Here is a 24,639-nt window from a genome sequence, read left to right as displayed (position 1 = left end):
TTCAACTTTAACTATCTCTGATTCATACATAACATCTTGGTGCTGATATCTAACCAACACATTATTGAAAATAAGTCCAAATAAATGTTTTTTACTGGATTATAGTAGCATAGAGAATATAGAGGTGTCCTCACAAGGAATTCACTTTGTTTTAGCATATGCAAAAATAAGGCCTTTAGCTTGATCAATTTACATCTGTCAATGTACTTATAGCCTGTACACACATTTGGAGCTCTACAATAGGCTATGGATATCCATGAAAGCAAAGACATCTTGTGAGATGTTTTACTTGCAACTACCCTCATATGGGGAAGGGTAGATAAGGCATTTGAACTATTTGATAGAATGCCTATCCAAAAATGTGGTTCTATGAAATGTTATGATTTTAAGCTATGCACAGAATGGGTTTCATGAGAAAGCTTTAAACAATGAAATGCAATAAGAAGGTGTACAGATAGACTTGGTGACCTTTGCCAAAATCTTTCATGCCTAAGCAAATTTAGAGATTTGAAACTGGGTATGGAAATCCATCAAAGCATGAAGAATACAAATATGTTGTCAAATGTTGTAATTATAACTACTCATGTAGACATATATGTAAAATTTGGAAGCATAGAAAAGGGACGTGAGCTGTTTGATAGAATACTAGATGCATTCTTGTCGACTACAATATTTGCAGATTATGAACAAAATGGATTTATTGAAAAGACTTTAGAAACATTCAAGGAAATTTTGATTGTATGGATATATTTACTTGGTTCTTGCAGATTTCAAATGAATGTAGGATTAGGAGTATTCACAATTAATCTACTTTTAAACCCAATTCTTAAAACATATTGAAGCAGAGTGCAAGCTCTGCCCATGAAACAAATTGACTAGGAAAAGCTTCTAGCCCGGATTATTGGTGAATTGATTAATATATAACATTGAAATATAATCAAATGTTGAAGACATGATACATCAGTAATCTTTTAAGGCTGTCAATGTTGCTTGGGCTTCAAACCCTTTTGATATGCAAGCAACAGGTAGAGAAAGGGGGTGAGGTCAACTAGATTTGCTATCCCTTTGTCATAAGAAAAGCATAAATGGTTGATGAAAATTCAAGTTAGGGTAGAGGATACGCTAAAAACAAATCACAACATTTAATAATATTATCAAATCAACTATTGATCGTCGCTCCCAATTCTTCCATGACCCAGCAGATATGGTGGTAAAAGTACATGTGCATTAAGATCCAACCCAAAATCAACATCTTCCATGAAAGAAAACGTAGCATTAGAGGAAGTAGTAGATTTGATCATCACATGAAACAACATCTGGCAACAACCTTGTGAAAATTGTACGGCTTAAACTTTGTCCAAAATAGTATAGAATCTGCATAGCCCTTGCCATACAAGCAATATATAATACATGTATGACCATAATTAAAAGAAAGAAACCGGGTGTCAAATTGAATCAATAATACACCCTTACAAATATTTCCATCAAAAATTTAGAACCCTTAAATCTTCAACGTGTTGCATTCATTCAAAATTGATTTCTTGCCCCACTTACATCTTCAATTACAAAACTTAAAGAAATAAAGCTTAACTCCTAAATATTGTTATAATATTTGAAGTGAATAGATATTTGATCTATTGTATTCAATGATTTCACAAGTAATTATGAACTAACCTATTCTTTAGGAATTTTTTTTTTAACAACTTGAACAAAGACATTCAAATACTTAACTATATGTAAATATAGCACTAACCTACCAATGCCAAACATCCAAACCACAAACCTATAACATAAACAGTCAAATATTGGAAGATTAAGTCACAAACCAGTTTTAGGCACTTTGACCATTCATTCTTTTTTTTTCTAGAGTCCTTCATGTTTTTAAATCGGGTGGTACAAGGAGGCTCCTGTTAGGTGAATCCAAAAACCATGAGGGTAGAACATCTGACAGTAATCCATTTCATGAAATTTTGAATTGAAGATATCAATATATCAATATGAACCAAGATATCAATATGCTTGCAGTTCAAAGATTTACTTTCCCTTTTACTAATACTATGATGTTTCCTCATAAATTTTTGCCACTGTCATTTATTGGATAAATGGCGCAGTCATGGCTATTCCATCTAGTATATCCTCTGCAACAAAAATATGGGATCATAGATAACACACTTCAATCTGATTGCTATTCATTCTAGTAGAGTGCCGAATATTGTTGCTGTAACAAATTTCATTTCTTGATCACACTGAAAACCCTCGCATGTGAGACCCTTGTGAAAACATTGAAAACCCATGTGCGTGAAACACAAAGTGAAAGTAAGGAATGTTTTTTTAAAATTATGTATAAGCCTCATTTTGGTCAAAATTTTGACCAACACGAGGCTTATACATAAAAAAAGAAAAAATTTTCTTAACATTTTGACCAACCTAAACTTATTTAGTTAATGGTCAAAAATTTTGGTAGGAAAATGAGGTTAAATGTAGTAGTGCACTAGTACATTTGACCCCATTTTTAGACCAAAATTTTTTACCATCTAATAAAATGGGGTCAAATTGGTCAAAATATGCAAGGCAGCATTTAAAAAAAAAAAATACAACCCCATGTTGGTCAAAATTTTGACCAACACGGGCTTATAAACTATGTCAAAATAAAATAAAGCTTTGTTTGATGCCCTAATTTCATTGTTACGCGACTGTGGGAAGATAGCTTGTGCACTTAATCATTTCCTACATTGCATTTTGTGGCTAGGAGTACGTGCCAAAAGGGTTTTACAACTTCAGCTCCAATAGAGTTTGACAACTTGGGTTCTTTGGTGCTTGATTGTAGCAAAAGAGAGGTCGTGAATGCTTCAAAGTTGACATTGAAAGAGATTTCAGAAGCGAAGGCTCTTGCAGCATCAAAAAGTCATAGTGAAGCTAAAAGAAGGCAACATAAAAGGATTAATTTACACCTGGCAACGTTGAAGAGCCTCCTTCCCAACGTTAGAAAGGCGAGTTGAAGTTTTGATTTATAGATTGACATTTGATTAAATTTTGGTTTATAAATTTTGTTAATGTTTAGCTATGCATTTTTTTGGTTTGGAAAGCCAATTTGTTGGACATGTTAGCTGGACCACACTAACACAAGCTACATCATTTAGGCTAAGCTTTGGTCAATTCTTGCACATCTTCCTTCTAAATCAATATGCTTGTTTCTTGTGTTTTTTGCCTCCATGAACTAAGTGTAAGCCTATTTTTTGGACATATTTCGATAGATACAACATATTTTAAGTTTATCCCTAATTGATGGAGAGCAACCTCTGCTCCACCTATACCACAAAATAAAGAGAGGACTTTGATTCCACTGAGATAATATGCTTTTAGTGTAGAGAAATGGTATGCTACTGTGTCAATTTGGAATGTATTTCCCAAACACTAAAGGCATTCTGTCATAGATGACACTCCCCAAGTGTGATCTTTTTCAAATCCTAGTACGAGCTCTATCTTGTGAGGTTCCAAAGGGGCCATCTGATCTGGCCCCACCCACATCAAGTTGTTCTTCTTGCACATGTGAAGTATGTATGCTTGCTCACTCAAAGATGGTTTACCATGAGATCTTTTAACTATTGACCTGAGTTCCTAGCATTGTACATCACTGGCTCATGAGCCACATATGCAATTAGTATTTTCCCTATGATCCTAGGAAGACCAATACTTCTTTGTTTGAGGAAATGCTTCATGAATAGTCATAGGAGGCAGAGGCAATAGATGAAATCTACCTTCTATTGGAAGGTCATGTACATAGCCTCTTGGTCTCTTTGAAGCTGAAAAGTACTTGGAGTCAACAAAATCCACCTCTATACCATCAAAATGCCAAGATATAGTCTTCCAAACATCCTTTGGTGCAATGGCAACATTTTTGAAATAGAAGAATGGAGGCCCTTGCATAAACTCCTTCAATTGCTTGGAATGGCCTTTTGCCAGATAGCCAGGAACCCTAAAGCCCATTAACCTCTTATAGAATAAAGGGGATTAAGTTTCCAAGCTACTTATGATAATATCTTCCTTCTTTCTTTTACGAAATTTACTCCTGCATGCCTCTCCATCTTGTTTCTTCTTTCCTTATAGATGAACAAATTATTATATACTTATAATTAAATTAACCACAATGAAAAATAATTGTAATAGTGTTGAAGGACATGTATGATCTTAGAGCATGGAGGATAAGTGGAGTTACTTGATTGCATTGGGGAACATGGATTCTAGCAAAACTAACAAAATTAATAGCATGGATAATTGTACAAACATTTAAAAGTAGTTGTAAGCATGGATATGTTTACATTGCGATAATAACATTGTAACATGTCATTTGTTCCACTTGTTGTGTGTATACAAAAGAATGAAAGTTGGTACCAATTGTATGTAGCAATGCGAGAGAACTAGAGCATTCACAGAATGAAGAAGGGAAGCTTTGGATAACATAAGATGAGGAATCCACTTTTAGCAATGAAAAGGGCTTCATAGTGATTTGTCATGTAGTTTTCATTGTTGTTGTTGCTCAAATATTATATGATTTCAATGGTTGTTTGGTGTGGATGGACACAGTTTTGGCCTTGTAGATGCGATTGTCTTGTAGGACCAAACTTAATACTTTGATGGCACTCAAATTTGAATACTTCTACTTATTCCTGTTCTTTTCAAAAAGCTATGCAATTCCAAAAAAGAGCACTTTATTTAAGTCTATATCTGAAAGTTTGGTTTATGGAAGATGGAGGAAATTACTAAAAGGACAATTTGTAAATATCAAGTGGTAATTTGAAATTGTCGGATCCTGTCAAGGCAGGCTATAATGGCCAAGGCAGTTTTGAAACCATTCAAATGATAATGAAGTTGTATGTTTTCATGAAGGGGGGTTTTGTTGATGACAAATGAAATTTGATGTCAACTATTAGATGTTTGCTCTTCCAAATGCAGTTATAAATTCTTATGCATTGAGAGAATCTTCCAACATCTATTTAAGGACATGAGCAAGTTGAATTGGATACTGTGAGGAATAAAAGGAATCCCATAGTGAATTGGATCATGAACAGATTGTATTACAGGATTCAGGATAGCAAAATACCAAATTACGAAGCATAGTATAGAGAAAGTGAGAGCACAACATAAAAACCATGCTAGGCAGACTATGATGACAACCAACTTGTGTGGTAGAAGTATTCAAAACTCGAGAATTCTTGAAAGATAGAAAAAAAATTGTTTGAATTTCTTAGATGTGTAATTGTTTTAAGTAATCTAAAGAAGCTTGAAAAAATGTGTGATTTCCTTTTCCAATTAGTTGTCCCAATCTTGAGGTTTATATAGTAAAATTTCTCCCTCTTTATAGCTTGATTGTTTCTTTTATCTTCCTATTTTGATTTCTAAATATAAAACTCCACAATCATTTGATTGAAAATTGAAATAGTATGGTTTGGAATTAAAATAGTTTGAGAGCTAATAAGCACAAGCATAGCCCGTAGATGATAACAGATATATATTTGAAAAATGTTTTGCATTTGACTTGATTATTGAGGATGGTGACCTTATATTTATGGAGGATAACCATAGATGAGTTGACTCAAGCTGGTCATTAGGTAGTGATGGAGCGATTTGGGGAGGAGTGATCTTGTACAACTAGAGACGAACAAGTCATTGAAGATAATCTTGTTTCTACCTTTTTTATGAATAGGATGGTTGCAGCTACTTTTATGACATATGTAAAAAATGGCAGGTTCCAACATCTTTGAACCAATTTTGGGAGGATTGGTTCTTCTCAATTTTGTACCTTTCTTGTTGATTCTGGCGACATAGATTTCTAATTCCAATTTTGTATACAAGAAAACAATTTGATGCATAACAAACTTTTCTTTTAAATTAACTTTCAATATCTTATTTTAATTTTATCCCTTCTTGTATGCATGTTTGTATGGTGGATGTAATTGATTAAATTTTGTGTTTATTTGAAATTGATTTAATATGGAATGCATTATGTAAAGTACCTTTTTAGTTTTTTTTGCCCTAAGTTTCTCTATTTTTGAATGAATTAAAATTATGTTTTTTTTTACTAGGATTTTACACAAAGCCTACCCTATGTCAATCAAAATTTTGTTCAACTCTCAAAACTATGGACTTTTTAACAATTTTACAAAAGTTACCCAATTTATTTTAGAAAATGATTGATGATTTCCATATTTCAGCAAAAGGTTTGTCTGAGATATTTAGATATAATAATGTGCCTAAATTTTTTTTATACTTGATAAAACAAAATAATGATGTCAATGTTTTGGATTATCTACAAATAGCGTTAGGGATCAATTTGAAATATAGATCTCCTCATCACCTTGAGACCAATGGTCATATAGATAGAATTGACCAAGCTTTGGCATATTTAGGATGTAATATTGCATGGATAAATATACAAGAGAGACGAATACTTTCTCTTAGTAGAATAACTTTTGTTATCCTACTCTTGGGATAACACTTTTTGAGGCATTCTATGTTATAAAATATAATATTTTTTTAATTCTATGACATGACAAGAGATAATTGGGTAAATGTGATTAAAGTAATAGAGGAACTCAAATTATTAAGAAGAGTTTAGCAAAGAAAATATACAAGAGAAGAACTTTTAGATGTTTTTCAATTAGTTAACAACATTTCATCATGTATCTTCAAAAGTTCTATCATTTCTACCATTGTAGAATGGATGCCTACGACAGTATTGTCTAGTTTCTAGGGAAAATGGTCCAAAAAATTACTCAGCAAGTCTATAAAACAAGAAAAAGCATATGCTTTTGCATGGACCTATGTAGCAGCCAAAATGATTGTAATTAGGATACAATGAATTACAATCGAGATCTACATATCAAGTGATTTAAAGTTTTGAATGAAAGTTTGGTGCACATGCTTTGACTGAAATATGCATTATAAGCAAGCAACCTTGATGTAAACTAGTTTATAGCCTTAAATTGAAAAATCAATTTTTTTGTGGTTAAAAGTTGTATAGCCTACAAAGTTAGAAAATATTCAATTGTGCATGAAATCAATAAGAGGAAAAATAGTTAGTTGTGTCTAAATAATGCTTTGAAGTAAATGGTCTAAATTGGCCTCTTGAATTAGACATGTACATTCTCTTTTCAATAGATAAGGCTGTTGGCATAAAGTTATTTGCCATTAGTGACAACACTCATCTCACAATTCTAACCGAGCACTGAAGACATAGTTCAAACCGAGGACTGAAGACACAGTTCAAACCGAGCGTCGAAGATACAGTCCAAACCGAGTGAAGATGCACTTAGTGTTAACCTAATGAAGATGCACTTAGTGTTAACTGAGTGAAGATGCACTTAGCATTAACCAAGTGAGGAAGCACTCAGTGATGACCGAGTGAGGAAGGATTCAGTGATAACTGAGCTCAGGAGGTCAACGAAGAAGTTAGTTTGTACCGAGTGACACTATATCTACTGAGTCACCAATGGTTACTGAGTTCCATGAAACGTTGTATGACTAGTATGAACCGAGCCCCTACCTCTACCGAGTGCATGAAGATGCCGAGTAATGTAGTGGATGCCGCGTATTAAAAGGTCATCAAGTCTATATGAAGAACTTGAGTTTATTTTACCATTTGGCTGACTCAGTTATATTTTGTTTACTTGTGTTTGGCCAACCTTGCATGAATAATTATTGGAATGGTATATATATAATGTATTATATCATTCAATATATAGATACAAGAAAGATATACAAGATATAGAATATTGCAAAAAGGAGGGACATAAGATATGATATGCGAATTCATCAGCAGAAAAGAATACTTAGCAAGATCTACCAGAAGTAAAAATGATTTCATCAATCACAGAAGGTGATCTACAATAAAGAATCTAGTCAAGTTGTAAGTTGATCTGTTGGTTCATCCTAACAGGTGAATCATTCTTGTAAATCCTTTAACAAGGTAGACTTAACCGCCTTTATTCAAATCTCCTAACAGAGTGCATACTTGTAAAGTATGTTTGTAAATCCTCTAACAAGTTGGATCTAGCAATCCTCTGTGCTCCTAATAGGGTAGATCACCAGAAGTGATCATTGTAAGCCTTAACCGACCAACTTCATACTGTAGTAACAAAGCTTTGTGGGTATCATCCCCACCCCAGTTTTACTTTCTATTTTGGAAGGTTTCTGGGTCACCAAATCTCTGTGCATATATGGTTTAAATGTTTAATAGTTCTTTTATGTAGCAGGCTAGATGAGTAAATGTTGTATATGGTTATTCTAAATTGACTTAAAAGTTTTATTGTTACTGATTCACCCCTCCCCTCTCAATAACCTATTATATCTTGAATATTTCCAAAAATTGGTATCAGAGCTTTTTGGTTCTCAGGACAAAGTTTGACAGCTTGAGCAAAGATCTAAGATATGGAGATATTCAGACTAGAGAAAGTTATTGAAAATGAAAAGTTAGATCTAGAAATGGCCATGGTTCAACTCAAAGAAGAAAAGGATCATCTTTCTCAATCCCTAAAAATAAGAAAGGAACTTGAAGACAAATGAGTGACCATCACTATGTTGAAGAAAAGATTGAAGATCTTTTACCATCAAGTAGTTCAGAAGAAGCTGACAAGGCAATCAAAGAACTCTTAGAAAAGAATGGATCTCTGCAAGAAGAGGTAAGAAAGCTTAAAAGAGAGCAATAAATACAGTTAATTAGGCTATGTGAAGTTTTGGAACAAAGAAACAAAGCACAAGAAGAATTGGAAGATAAAAGCCATAATCAATCCCATCAGCATGAAGACCTTATAGACCAACTCTCTAATGCAAATGAAGAAATCAGGATTCTCAGAGTACAAAATGAAAGTCTACAAAATGATTTAAGAACTAAGAGACAAATCAATCAAAGCTTGGAAAATGATCTAATCTCTGAAAGACAAGTTAATGAAATAATGATGAAATCCCAAGCAGATATGAATCAATTAAATCAACAAAATGAGGAAAATCTGTATAGACATAAAGGTAAAGCTGGTCTTGGATACAAGGAAGAAGGTGAATCCTCCAAACAAGGTGAACAAAGGAATCAAAAACCCACCTGTAATCACTATGGCAAGTTAGGTCATACATCAAACAAATTCTGGAGCAATGGAAAAGAAAAATTCAATGTTAAATGCTTCAATTGCAATCAGCATGGTCACAAAGCAAACAAGTGCAAAGAAAAACCAAAATTTGAAGGCAACTGTCACAAATGCAAAAAACATGGTCACAAGGCATTCCAATGTAGATCCAAATCATTCAATCTAGCTGAACAACTTGTCAAAGCCATATTTGGATGGGACTACAACACCTAGTGTAGATGTCACTATTGTGGAGAATATGGACATATTGGCATAAATTGTGCAAGACATCACCTAAGGAAGAAGGACACTACTATAAGGTGCTATATATGTACAGAACTTGGTCATATAGCTAGAAATTGCATGAGTATAGAAAGAATTGAAGATGAGAAGAAAATCAAAGCAGACAACATTCGAAAGCAAATGAAGCAACAATGGATTCCAAAATCTACAGAACAAGATAAGTCAAGCAATCCCAATATCACTCAAGAAATGAGTGATTCCACCATTTCTGATTAATATTCATAAAAGAAAGTATGGAACTGCATCCTCTAAGAATTATCCTAAATAGTTCCACAAGAAGAAAGATGATCAGAACAGTATTCAGATACACTTTGATCCTAGACTTAACCGAGTTTGGTCGGGTGTAATAAAGTTTCACTTACCGAGTTATATCAACTGAGCAAGGTAGGTTCGTGACCTTACCGAGTTAGGTTGGTACATCAATGTTTTCTTTTGATCACCAAATTGATAGTATCTACCGAGCAAGTGGATGAAAACCTACCATTTCATCTACCGTCGTACCAAGCAATTATGATGAATTTTTTGTCAAAAAGGGCAAAATTTGATCTCATTCTTCACTACAAACTTAGAGCTAAGTTATCTTCTATGATTCTAGAGCAAGCTTAAAGCAATTTTGAGAAAATTTTAAAAGGGCGTAGAATCAATTCAAAATTTCTCTTCACTTACCGAGCAACAATGAAATCTGAAAGTAGCAACTCCAAGGCAAAGAGAGGCTCAGAAATGCTGGTTAAAGGTATGGAATGGAAGGCACCAAACTTCAAATTGACACCAGCAATTGTAGAATCACTCGACCCTAACAGTGCTCAGTCTCAAATTCCTCCAAAGGTACTCCTTATAAATGACATTCGCTCTCATTTCAAATGTTCCATTCAAGAACTTGGAAACCTAGAAATTGATAATGCCATAGGTGAAATGAGCGTAGATAGAAATTTAAGACCCGAGCATAAGCATCTTGAAACAAAAGGGTTAACCCACATTTCACATTTGCCAAGGAAATTTCAAGTTAAATGGGTTAGGTATGTACTCAGTTGGGTTCACAATGAGCAATTGTGGTTAGAGCAACCAATGCTTATCACAAAGAAAATGATTAACAAGATTACTGGCCTTCCCATGTTGAGCAAAGCTAAGACTACCAAAACCCTAGGTCGGGATGAATTGCAAAGGCTAACCCAAGCAGAATGGGATGGTAGAGGACTTAAGCTCAGTACAATAGCTGACACTGAATTAAGATTTGGTATTCAAATTATTGCTCATAAAATTTATAGTTCGAGCTATCCAAATAGTGTACCTTGTGAAGCAGTAGATTTAGCATATAAGGTAGTAAAGAAGAATGTTGAGTTTGATCTGTCTGAATTGCTTTTGTCTCAATTTAAAAAAAAATGGAAGCATAAGGACTTCAAAGAACAACTCCTAAAAATTTGGTTCACTTTTGATCTGTTTATTTTTCTATGTTCAAAAGTCTTTTCCATCAAAAGGATTAGTAGTATGGAGAAAATATATTCCCATTCTTTATCAAATAAATGAGTTCATTGCAGAGTTAGGTGAAAATTTTGATAGTGTTTTGGATAATTACTTTGAAGATTTTAAGGAAAGAATGAACAATAGGTTCCGGATTCCACCTAAACTGGTTGAGGAATATAAAGAAGATGTATGCTTTATGGTAGATTGTGACAAAGTATACATACAGGCAGTCAGGCCCTGAGTTGCATGGGTGAAACCTCTTCCTTATGAGGTCAATATTGATGAAACCAGAGATATCATAGAAGCATTGGTGAATGAACTAGTAGACCCAAAGAAACCAGTCTTTGGAACTTATGATGAAGCAAAGGCCAGAATTGAGCTTTCAATCAAAATCCCTCAGGTCATTAGCAAAGGAAAGAGGAAGATTGCAAAGCTAAAAATAGAACTTGGTCCTCTGATGATTACTAAAGGGAAAGGAGAAGATGATGAAGAAGAAGAGGAAATCGAGTCAGAAAAAGCAGAGGAGCCTTAATGGAAGAAAGATAACGTGATTATCACCAAAGCTAAAAAGCAAGCTACTGCAGTCTTCTCTAGGAGAACAAGATAGGGGAAGAAGGAACCTGTACTTGTCAAGCCTCCACTCAAATTTGAGGCAAGGTTGAAGCAATTACAAGAAGGTACTAGCTTCACAAACTTCAAAGCATTGAAGTTTGAAACAAGGACAGAACAAGAGAAAATACAAATTGAAGAACTAGTATTGAATAAAATGGGAAGATGGAAATACTCTCCGGATGAGATTGCCTCTTAGATCCCTAAAGAGCTATTGGAGAGGTTGCAACCAAAATGGGAAATTGCAATCAAGACTGTTAAGGATATCTTTGAGCAAACCTTGAAAAATCTCCTGCCGAGTTTCACTGATGTAGAAGTGAAGAAATCACTGAAAGATCATGAAGGTAATATGATGATTAGATTCCACACTTGTTTGATACTAATCAAAGACATTGAGCATGTTGTCAATGATGCAACAAACATGTGGAAACATATCTATCATCTACATAAATCCAGTGAGGATATTGTTGAAATCAAGGACAATGACAGTAGCGATGATGATGATATCAAAGATATTCCAGGGGATCTGCATTCAATGATGATAAATGTTGAGGAAGAATTCAAGGAAGATGAAATGGAGGAAGAAGACAAGGAAGATGAAATGGAGGAAGAAGAAGCTGAACAAGCTAAGGAGGAAGATGATCCTGTAAAAATTGTAACCAAAGTCATTGCATCTCTCCCTCACTCTCCACCTAAAGCAGCTACATCGACTGTGGAGATAGCTTCTACTGGTGAGATTGTGTGCACAATAGCTTCATCAATTGCTCAATCTTCACCTGTCTCCTCTCAGCTCTGGGTACCATCTATGCAAGTGTCTACCACTTCATTAACCGAGCTACAACCATCCTCATTAACCGAGTCATCATCAGCTAAAGTAGTAAGTTCATCAAGCATATCAACTTCTACTGCAGAGTGTACAGTAAGTGTACCCACTAGTACTTCAATTTTGACAATTTCATCTGCTCCAATTTTTGCATCTATTAGTTCTCCCGTTCCAACCTGTACATCAATCTTGGGAGGAACATCAATTTTTGATACTGTTAGCACTTCTCTCAGTTTTCCTCTGGCTAGTCCTATTCCAATTTTGTCAGCTAGTCCAGCCTCATCAACTATTGTTTCAGATTCAAAGGGAAAAGGTGAAGTCACTGTAGGAAAAGCAAAAAGATACATGATTTCCAGCAAGGTAGTGGATGAGAAAATAGACTTGGATAAGGACATTTTCATTCCTAAGATAGATCTGGATAATGCATCAATTGATGAAATGAGAATGATCAGTCAGCTATTAGATCATAAGGCAAGGCAAAAATAACTGAGGCATGAGAGAGACCAGGAATATAGTATTATTGAAAGTGCTAAGAAAATTCTAACAAAGGCTATAGGTGTTGAAGTAGATTCTACTCAACACATTTTGATTCAGTTAGAAGAGGCTGTATATAAATTCAATGAGGATATCTCCGACCAAGAAAAATTGATTGGAAAAGCAGAGAAGAAATTTGACAATAAGGTGCTTGAGCACATTGCTCAGCATATTGCATTAAAATAGGTAGAATTGTCTACAATTTTGAGTAATTTTGAACATTCTTTTGATAATGTAACTTCACTTTTAGCAAACTTTCTGATGTTACCGAGTATACTAAGGAAATCAAAGAAAAGTTGAATAAAGTTGATGAGGATATGAAGGTCAGTGCACAAATGTTGCAGCTTGACCACAGTTCAAGTTCATCCCATCATCTCAGAATAAGATTTTTGTCAGAGAAATAGGCAGAATTGTTGAGAGAGGAAGCAAGGATCAGGTGTACTATGATTGACATCCAAAATATGATCCTTCTTGTCATGGACACAATGCAGAAGCATATTGCCCATTCCAAAACATTGATTCATGACAAAAACTTCTCAATTGCAGATCATATGATTAAACTCTCTGTAGAAGTTCAAATAGAACTCTCCACCAGCAAACTTTTGCAAGAAAATTGGGATAAGACATTGGCTCTTATTCTCAAGGTACATTCTGAGTTTATCTCTCATTTTGGAATCTCTGTGTAAATATATATTGTTTAATTTGGCATTATTGTCAAAAAGGGGGAGATAGCACACTCCCAGAGATACTTGTGCAAGAAGTATGCGTAATGACTTGTAAATAATGTATATTGTATGGGGAAGATACATGTAAGAAAGATATGTGTAATAAGACTTGCAAAGATCAATTTTAAAAAAATTCAGAATTGTATGTCAATTTTTGCACATAAAATTTGAACCATAATTGTTTTTGTCACTAATGCCAAAGGGGGAGATTGTTGGCATAAAGTTATTTGCCATTAGTGACAACACTCATCTCACAATTCTAACTAAGCACTGAAGAAACAGTTCAAACCGAGCACTAAAGACACAGTTCAAACCGAGCGTCGAAGATACAGTCCAAACCGAGTGAAGATGCACTTAGTGTTAACCGAGTGAAGATGTACTTAGCATTAACCGAGTGAGGAAGCACTCAGTGATGATCAAGTGAGGAAGGACTTAGTGATAACCAAGCTCAGGAGCTCAACGAAGAAGTTAGTTTGTACCGAGTGACACTATATCTACCGAGTCACCACTGGTTACCGAGTTCCAAGCAACATTGTATGACTAGTATGAACTGAGCCCCTACCTCTACCGAGTGCATGACGATGTCGAGTAATGTAGTGGATGCCAAATATCAAAAGGTCATTAAGTCTATCTGAAGAACTCGAGTTTATTTTACCATTTGGCCGACTCAGTTATATTTTCTTTACTTGTGTTTGGCTGACCTTGCATGAATAATTATTGGAATGGTATATATATATAATGTATTATATCATTCAATATATAGATACAAGAAAGACATACAAGATATAGAATATTGCAAAAAGGAGGGACATAAGATATGATATGCGAATTCATCAGCATAAAAGAATACTCAGCAAGGTCTACTAGAAGCAGAAATGATTTCATCAATCACAAAAGGTGATCTACAATAAAGAATCCAGTCAAGTTGTAATTTGATCTGTTGGTTCATCCTAACAGGTGAATCATTCTTGTAAATCCTTTAACAAGGTAGTCTTAACCGTCTTTATTCAAATCTCCTAACAAAGTGCATACTTGTAAAGTATGTTTGTAAATCCTCTAACAAGGTGGATCTAGCAATCCTCTGTGCTCCTAACAGCGCAGATCACCAGAAGTGATCATTGTAAGCCTTAACCGACCAATTTCATACTGCAATAATGAAGCTTTGTGGGTATCATCCCCAACCCAATTTTACTTTCTATTTTGGAAGGTTTCTAGGTCACCAAATCTCTATGCATATATGGTTCAAATGTTTAATAGTTCTTTTATGCAGCAGGCTAGATGAGTAAATGTTGTATATGGTTATTCTGAATTGACTTAAAATTTTTATTGTTACTGATTCACCCCTCCCCTCTTAGTAACCTATTATATCTTGAATATTTCCAACAAAGGCAACATGTACACATTCTTTCAATGTATTCTATTATCATCTACAAATAGCCATCTAAACACTGCATGTTTGTCATCAATGATTTGAGGCATCTTTGTCCTGCTAGGCTGAGGAAATAGAAAACATCTCCTACCTAAACCAGACTACTTATCTAATTCTATTAGTTGAATCTGCTTCTTTTAGTTAGTTCTTCAAAATGGTAATGTTTCATCTACATTTATGTGTTTTTATATATTGAAAAGAAATTTCCACCTATTGACACAAAATAATGTCAAATCTAGAGGAATTGTGAATGTGTCTAGGCAAGTGTTTGAGTAGTTTACATCATATAGTATGACCAAACTGTCAATATATATAACTCGCACATAGTTGCATCTAGATGCATTCCTGATCAATAAAACAATTGAGGGAAGATTATGTCTGAAAATTCGAAGGACTCTACTTGAATACAAGTGATGGGAGTTTCTATATTTGTTTTCCCTTGTAATTTATTGATATGCAATGATTTTGTATTTCATACTTTTCATATCTCACAAAAATTGGATGAACATTTTACTTCTTATATAATGTCAACTATGCACAGAAATTTATGTTAAACTAGTAATCTGCAGATGAGTTCCCACAATAAATGGTTGGATCACCTTCCTTCAAAAACTAACACTAATCACACAACAACTACAACACAATTTCTTAGTAGGAAAGGCCATTGATATGGGACTAGTTATGTGCTGGTGTCTCAGGGACCTGCCACTACTTCTTGTCAATGTAAGATACATGCTAGAAGCAACAACTTCTCATTCAAATGAAATGAGACCGCAAACTGACATCATTTGCTTCTTGCATATTTTTCTAGGCCATGTGTTAGAAGACATTCAACAATCATTTCCACAAACTTTCTTTTGATGGTAGATAAATGTAAAATGGAAATAACATCTAGTAGTGTATTTCTATCAGTGCAACCATTTCACTAACATAGGCTTGATGAAAACAAAAGGAGTGGCTTATTCCGTGTGTCATCATATACAACAGTCTCACAATTGTGCAATGGTTGTGTTATTCAATTACATTTTAATATTTTGGATTTTGAAATTATATGTGGTAAACCAAGATCAATGAGGTTGTTCCCAATGGATCAAGGGTTGACTTGTTGGTCTAAATATTTGTTTAGAATAAATCCATCCTACTTAACTACCAATCATGGAAATCCATGCAAATGCATGATAGGTTTGTGAGTCAATATCAATGATTACAAGGCCAGTTCTTCACCTGTTCTAGCATAAGCCTTATTGTAAATAAAAGGAGGAAAAAAGAAATAGAGGAAATAAAAGAAATGAAGAGTCTCATGCTCAACATATATCCTCTTATAACTGAAATAGAGCTTTATGAATCATGGATCACTAGTACACAAAAGTAACAATGATAAAACACATATGCATTAGACATTCATAGACACACTTAAGAGTTAGAATTTTGAGAATAGTCATCTACAATGCAAGACACATACACTTAGGTTCCTTTTTTGATTAATAAGGAGTCAAAAAGTGTTATATATATGAGACTCAATAGAACTTTATGAATCATGGATCACTAGTCTACAAAAGTAACAATGATAAAAAAAATACACATTAGACATTCATAGACATAATTAAGAGTTAGACTTTTGAGAACAATCAACTACAATGCAAGACACATACACTTAGGTTCCTTTGTTGATTAATAAGGAGTCAAAAAGTGTTAAATACATGAGACTCAATAGCTCATTTACATGAAGTGGATTCTTGATCAACATCCAATATTGTTGCTTAATAGGGTGCAAATTTGGAAGATCAGCAAAATGTATCAAGCATATGATACTATTGCTAAGATCATTAAAATGTATGTAGCATATGATACCATTGCTAACTTTATTTCCAGAGAGAACCTCTAGTACTTGAAACCCAGAATATTTCAAGAATGAGAAATTTAAAAAATTATATTCTTACCAGTTTCCTACTAGTGAGCCCAGCTATAGCTTTCACACTACCAAGATGATGAATATTTGAGGCAAATTGTGTAGTAATAACTCTTCCTTTTGCAGAAGCAATCTTTCTCGATAATGCTTTGGCAACATCTATTTCACTGGTAGTTCTTCCAGGTGAAAGAATGTTTGTGGAGTCACTCATCATCTGACAATAGAACAAATTTCAGCAAGGAGCATAATCTAACAACTATCAAGTACATTTGATATTCCAAGCACTCTGATGGGCCATAGAGAAGCTGATCAATTCCTAAGCATGGTAAATAAAATAGCAATTTTATAATTCACTGATATAGATTAAATAATAATTATCTAAGAAGTATTCAATTATATTAGATGCAAAACCTTGATCCTTGGGAAACAACCATCTATTCATTGATTTTATGCTAAGACATTGAGTCAAAGGTATTCTATTTTCATTTTTCATTTGACACCCTACTAACAAACAAATAGAAAATATTTTTAAAACTATATCCATAAAAGTCTTCATCAAATGGGTCTATGAAACTTCAATAGAACAAAATGTTATGTGAACTATAGTTAAATAATACGGCTCTAGTTTTTGATTAAGATTTGCAACTATTATACCCCATTACAATTTTATTTTCAAGCTTCTTATGCGAAAGGATTTGCTGGAAAATGGTTAGAGGTCATTCAGTGAACTAGAAATTGAAAGCTTCTTGAAATCCAATCAAAAGATTGATGTTAGATATTTTCTAGGACAATTGAGGGATACAGATCCGTATAATCATCTCAATCCACATATATGATGTGGCTTTGAAGTTTTGAATGGTTCAAAAAGATACACATTTAATGAGTAAGCTTCTCAAATATAGAGTAAAGAATTTTTTGGTTTGGCATCTCAAAATTTTCCCTTGATCCCCTAAAATCAACAACATTCTCATCTTCCAGGGAGCATATATGTTGGCAATCATCTCAAGCCATAAAACATAGAAGACAATAGCATAACATTGCTAAGATACATGTCGGTAAGGATAGATGGGAGAAGGGCGTGTGGAGATAGCCAGACCTTTTATTAGACTGAGATACAACACCCATCCAGAAAAATGCCACACTCTTAGAGTGGTGTAGGACATTTGTGGCATTTTCTACTTGTAATAATAGCATACCCATATTAGCCATGGGTAGAGATAGAGAAGGTCTAGAACAAATGACTTCAAAGCCATGAAAAAAAAAATTGTTTCACTTCAAACCCTAGCCAAAAAAAATTGTTTCAGTACTTACCCTCTGTGATCCATTATATTCAAATTGAAGAATCACATGCTTAGCGACCAATCCTCATCATCACATGTTCTCCCTGCTTGAGGTTCATATCATATCGATTTGCAGGTCAAAGAAATGCAAAGGAAATTTACTAAGAAAAATCTCTCGCACCTATCAAGAATACAATGACAATGGGCATCAGGAAATTACCTTTTTACATATTAAGCTCGTGTTTGTAAAAAATTTGACCAACACGAGCATGTATTTAAAAAAAATATATTTCCTTGCATATTTTGACCAATTTGACCCCACTTTATTAGATGGTAAAAAATTTTGGTCTAAAAATGGGTTCAAATGTATTAGTGAGTCCATATACAATGTATCTCATATGATTATAGAAAGTTTCCAACTCAAATGGTGGTTTGACATCATTTGTAATTAGGGCTATCCTTCTACCAAGTCTAGGCATGTACCTGGGTATAGAATTTCTCTTTAGCATAGTCTTGTGGAGATTCTATTTCCTTATTTTCTCCTCTAAATTGATATCAATATTGGGTGCACCGCTTATTCCAACAACTTCCATAAAACTTATTCTATCAATCTTCACCAGGTTGGACTTGTCCCTTTTCCTTATCAATTTGGCTAGAGGGTAGTAATACTTTAATAGGTCCCTAACTAGGTCCACATCCATGAATAAATTAATCATAATCAATTTCTTCAAGTTTATCCACCAAGAGTTGCAAATTGGTACTTCCCTCACTCCATTATCCAATATATACATGAACAATGACATACCACTAAAACAATATCTATACTGGTAGCATGTGTCCTTCCATGTGTGATCATTTCTAGAGATACTATTAGAAGTTTTTGATAGAAGCTACACAAATTCTTCAGAAACTTTTCCAACCTTAGATCTAGTGCTAACACTTGCATCTGCCATTGTTAAATTCTCAAGAGCTTCTACAAAATGCATGACCATAAGAACTACTCTACAAATTAATCAATTTGAACAAACCTTTACTATCAACACATAAATCTAAGCTCAAGGTTGGATATGGAAATGGTGAAACTAACTTTGCAATCGACCAACATTACAAATTTTCCCATTTCATGCAACAAATATCTTATAGGTTCTTGGCCAAATCCTTTATCAAAATTAGATTTATGGTGTGAATCTGTGCGAGATAAATCTCAAACAACAAGTAATACCTTTAAACCTTCCCTAACTCAAAATAATGAGATCATACAGTCAGCAAGGTACTTCACTTTGAATATATACACAGTTTGTTGTCTAACTAGTGAGCACTGAGATCTTGACAATAAACCAATAATGCTAGATACACCATTAGCATTAACATTAATTGTAGACTTAATTCAACTATATAGAAATCTTAAGAATGCTCACATCGATGAGGTAAGGGAGTGTTGATCTCATATTAGTTTTGACTAATGAGTGTTTATACACTTAAGTCATTTACTTAGTTCATGCCAAACAAGTAGTGTATGGAAAGAACAACATGTATAAGATAGAGCATATTTAGTCCATAGTGAGTGTTGAGTCACTCATGTGCCAAGTCACTCAAGTGCCAAGTAGACAATGTATGCTGAGTGATACAAAAGTTGAGTAAGAAGTATATGCCAAGTCATTTAGATGTCGAGTCATTGTATAGAAATCAATATATGCCAAGGATCAAAGACATCAAATGTTGAGTGACACAATTTTGTCATAATTGTTTGTATTAGCACAAACTACTATGAAAACCATTTTTGAGCTAACTTACAGATTGAGTTACAATATTTTTGTGATAAGGATGAATCTTAAGTTGGAATCCTTATGAAGTACATGCATCCAATTAGGTAAAGGGAAGGTTTAAGTGGCAAAATGGATGGATCATAGCCATTGATTCACACCTAACCCTAAGTCACCTAGGTATTCTTAAGGAGGACAATCCCTAAACTTCATATGCATGTGGAAGGTGTGAAGAGAGAAGTTTTGCATACACAAACAGAGCATTCATGGTGGCTAAGAAATTGTGCATTGAAATTACATTGCAGAATCAATTAAAAGAGAACAGAGGAAGGGAATAGTATACAAAAAAGAGACATATGATCAAGAAGGATCAAGAATACATCAATTTAGAAGTGATTTTTCATTAAGTAAAAGAGTACTAACTATAGGATCAATGCTGAGTCATTCTAATAGGTGAATCAGTTAAATATCTTAACAGAGTACTCCTAACAGGTTGTATTAAAATCCTCTAACAAGGTGCTTACTTAATTATGAGTTAAAGTCCTTTAACAAGCCACATTTTTAATAGGGTGTTGAAATCCTTTAATAGGGTAAGACCTAATAGTCATTGTAAACCTTTAACAAGGTAGACCTTTCACAAGGTAGATCATGTCTCATGATCAAACATTGTAACCTTCATTGGATACACTTTATTATTGTAGTAGTGAAGATTTTTGGGTGTCATCCCCACCCCAATTTTACCTTCTCACTCGAGGGTTTCTGGGTAATCATATCTAGTTTCACATATGTGTGAATGCTTACTTGTTTAGACAATTTAGATGTACATGCTTTACATGGTATTTTAGTTTACCTATTGAATGTATGAGATGGATGTGTGGTGAATGTTTTATGGGTCAAAGTTTAAACTATTGATTCACTCCCCCCCTCAGAAGTGTACCTTTCTTATTGTAATTCCAACAATTAGTATCAAAGCCTTATTCTTTGAAAGAGAAGCTTTGTAGCTTTGAAGAAATATCTTGAAAATGGAAGTCTACAAGTTGGGAAAGATCATTGAGAATTAGGAAAATAAAATAAAACTCATTCTACATCAACTGAATGAAGTAAGAGAAGACCTAAAGAATTTTTTGAAGAGAAAGAAGGAAATTGCTATTGAGGAGAATGATACACAATAAAAAGAGGTGAACACTAATAAACTATTTGCTAATGGAGACTCCAATGAATTTGATGTAGTAGTTGTAGATCTAATGGAAAAGAATTGAGCCCGAGCTAATGAAATCAAGAATCTCAAGTTAGAGCAAGAATCACAAGCCATACTACTATGTGAGATAACTAAATAGAAAAAGAAGTTATGGAAGACATAGCCATGATTGAAGATGATAAAAGAGTTTTGACCAATAGACTAGAAGAGAAATCATCAGAGCTAACTAAGATTTCTAACATGCAATTGGATACTTTGAGTCAAATGATGAATGCAAACTATGAGTTGAATATCAAGGACATTGAGATAACAATACTGAAGTTTTAGAATGAGCAATTGACCAATGACCTAAGAAGAGAAAAGGAATTTGTTGAAAGTTTCAACAAACCAAGTGAAGCCATCAAATAATTTGAGCAATTAATGAGATCCCCTAGACCTAACAATGACACATTTGGACTGGGATACACAAGTATTGAAGAAGGAGAGTCATCTAAAAGTACTAAATAAAGGAGTAACAAAGGTAAAAATTCCAAACATACTTGTCATAGTTGTGGTAAGAAAGGACATACTGCTAATGTGTGTAGGAGCAAGACAATAAATCAAAATGTCAAGCATAAGAGCATGGTTCAATGCCATAAGTACAACAAATAAGGTCATTAAAAACATGAATGTAGAACTAAGACCATGCACACTCAAAGATTTGAAAGATATTGCTATAACTATCAGAAGTATGAATATAGAGCTTTTGAGTGTAGATCCAAACCCATGTGGTCATCAAATAGGAAAACAAAGGTAAAGAACAATGGCAACTCTTATAATTGGGATTATAATACAAGGTGAAGTTGTCATTATTATCAAGAGTATGCACATGTTCCCAAGAAACACACTAATACATTTGGCATCAATTTGTGATGGCTATGTGTCGCAATTACGACAGCTATGTGTCACCACTGCGACAGTAATAAATGTTGCTATTTTTTAGCCTCAAAATATGACGTCTACCCTATTCCATCACAATTATGACCATAGCTGTCGTAATCCAACTGCTTTCTTGTGACACCAACCTTGTCAAAATTTGTGGGGTATCCATCACAATAGTGACGCCTCCAAGATTTTTGTGATGATAGTTGGGGCATCCACTTGTAGTGACTCTAACAGCAACCCTGTCGCAATAATTCCATTTTGTGTCACAATTGCAATGGTGATGGTTGAATTGTGATGGAAGGGGGCATTGCATTTACAACAACCCCATCAAAATTCATCATTTTTGTGTCATAATTACGATGAGATGCGATGGAACATGGCGTCGCCACTACCGCTCTCAAATTGCAATTGCGACGGTAGCGGAGTAAAACATTAAAAAAAAATTGTTGGCTTCCAGCTATGTCAAACAAAATCAGACCTCTTAAACCCTGTGTAAATTCATTTGGTCACATCTTATATTTGAGTAGGATGGTGTCTTATTGGTGCTCCCTCGATTATTTCATGAGATATTATTATCAGGCCATGCAATCGGCTATAGGACAAAGATGATTCCTGAACAATTGAATTAGCAATACGATCGATATACATTGCATTTGGACACTTGGTTCGAGGTTCATCTCATCGATTCCCATTCATCACAAGATCTTTATTTGATTAGAACTCAATAGAAAACATTGAGATTTCTTGAGCCCCAAGCCCAAATTGTGCAGGCTTCAATCTCCACATATCATAAAGCCTGTATATAGAGTCGACCATCCCATAGCTAGAAGCTTCACTTGCATAAGCTCTCAAATGGTGTGAGAATGCTCAACTCTATATACAAGCTTTATGATATGTGGAGATTGAAGCGTGCATGATTTGGACTTGGGGATCTAGAAATCTCAATGTTTTCTATCAAGGTCTAATCAGATAAAGATCCTGTGATGAATGGGAATCAATGAGAAGAACCTCAAACCAAGTTTCCAAATGCAATGCAGATCAACCATATTGCTAATTTGATTATTCAAGAATCACCTTTGTCCTATAGCCAATTGGATGGCTTGATAATAATATATCATGAAATAATGGAAGGAGCACCAATAAGACACCATCCCGCTCAAATATAAGATGTGATCAAATGAAGTTACGCAGGGTTTAAGAGGTTTGATTTTGTTTGATGTTGGAGGTAGTTGAGAATGACGTAGCTAGAAGCTTCACCTCCCTTGTCTCCTCCCTTTGCCTCACTCCTTCTCAGGCCTTAATATGTCATACTTATGTTGCTTAAATCATTGAGTACTAAAATTTTTGCTAAAATTGATTCCTTACATTTCTCTTTTCAAAAGCTTTCTTATAAGGATAAACTATGATAGAAACAATCTCTTGAACATGCACACACTTTTCCAGCTATGGTGGACTAGGAATGTGCAATATATATTTTGTGCACTACAATATCATGTAGTGAAATTGATTATACAAATACAAATATAGAAGTAGTGAAACCATGGAAGCAAAAGCCAGTAAAATTGGGAAGGTTCAATGAAAACAAATATTATGAAGAAAGATTGCAATTATATGGCATTAGATTGAATACATCAATATATGTAATTGGATCAAAAATATCTCTAGATATTAATGCCAGTAAAGTAGCATCATAATTTTTTGAGATGTGTGTATTGATCTCATCATTTTTTATTTAATTAATGTTATTTGAATGATTTGAACAAAAACTTACACAGAATAATAAAGCTACTTTGATTTTTAATCCATGTCACTCAGGTAGAAGAAAAATAGAACAACTTTCTTTTTTAATAATATGTATAGCATACCTGAAATGCACCCATAAAGCCCCATCTCAGTTAATTTGTTGCCAATCTTGGGATGACAACAAAAATTACTGGCATAGTAGGCTTGTACTTAGCAATCAACTTGGGGCAAATAAAACATAAATATCATGCTGAGAATCAAAATTCATAGATGTGTTATCTATATATCAGAAAATCAAATTCACATTGGCATGGCAACAGATAAATCTAGAATTGACAAAATTGCCTGCATTATGAGCTAATGATAATGATAACCAAACCCCAATAGTGGCAAAAATGAAACCAAATTGTAACTTATCACCAATTTTTGAAATTTGATAGTTTCAAATGTCTAAGGAATATATAATGTAGAATAAGAAAATAATTACTTTGCAATTCATCTAGATGTTGTAAATACTTCTATGACAAAAGCTTTCACTTTGATTGCTACACTTCCCTAAAATTATCATACAAATACTTCTATTAAATTTATATCACTTTCCACATATCAAACGAATAGTCAATTACAACCAACATTAAAATTCATCTATAAACAAAACCTAAATCATGGCAAAAGGAATTAAAATAATTTTATGTACTTACTGTAGAGGTTGCAATGCATTCCAATTGAGGCATCGGTTCACTTTGACATTTGAGAGTCTTCTTAAAATAAACAACTTGATTGTACACTTTCTCTGCCTGTATGAAATAATTAGAATATGTT

The 24,639-nt window shown here is 34.0% G+C and overlaps 1 pseudogene; it reads right to left on the bottom strand.

Moving 5' to 3' along the window:
- Window positions 1-3,141: 3,141 nt before the first annotated feature.
- Window positions 3,142-23,964, bottom strand: LOC149577041 (DNA (cytosine-5)-methyltransferase DRM2 pseudogene; annotated as a pseudogene).
- Window positions 23,965-24,639: the final 675 nt, after the last annotated feature.

This window comes from Cupressus sempervirens, chromosome 1 (assembly GCF_028749045.1).
Source record: "Cupressus sempervirens isolate cs-2001-9-10 chromosome 1, ASM2874904v1, whole genome shotgun sequence".
NCBI classification, from domain to species: domain Eukaryota; kingdom Viridiplantae; phylum Streptophyta; class Pinopsida; order Cupressales; family Cupressaceae; genus Cupressus; species Cupressus sempervirens.
Note: the sequence above shows the minus strand (reverse complement) of the source record. Positions and strands in the feature narration are given on the sequence as shown.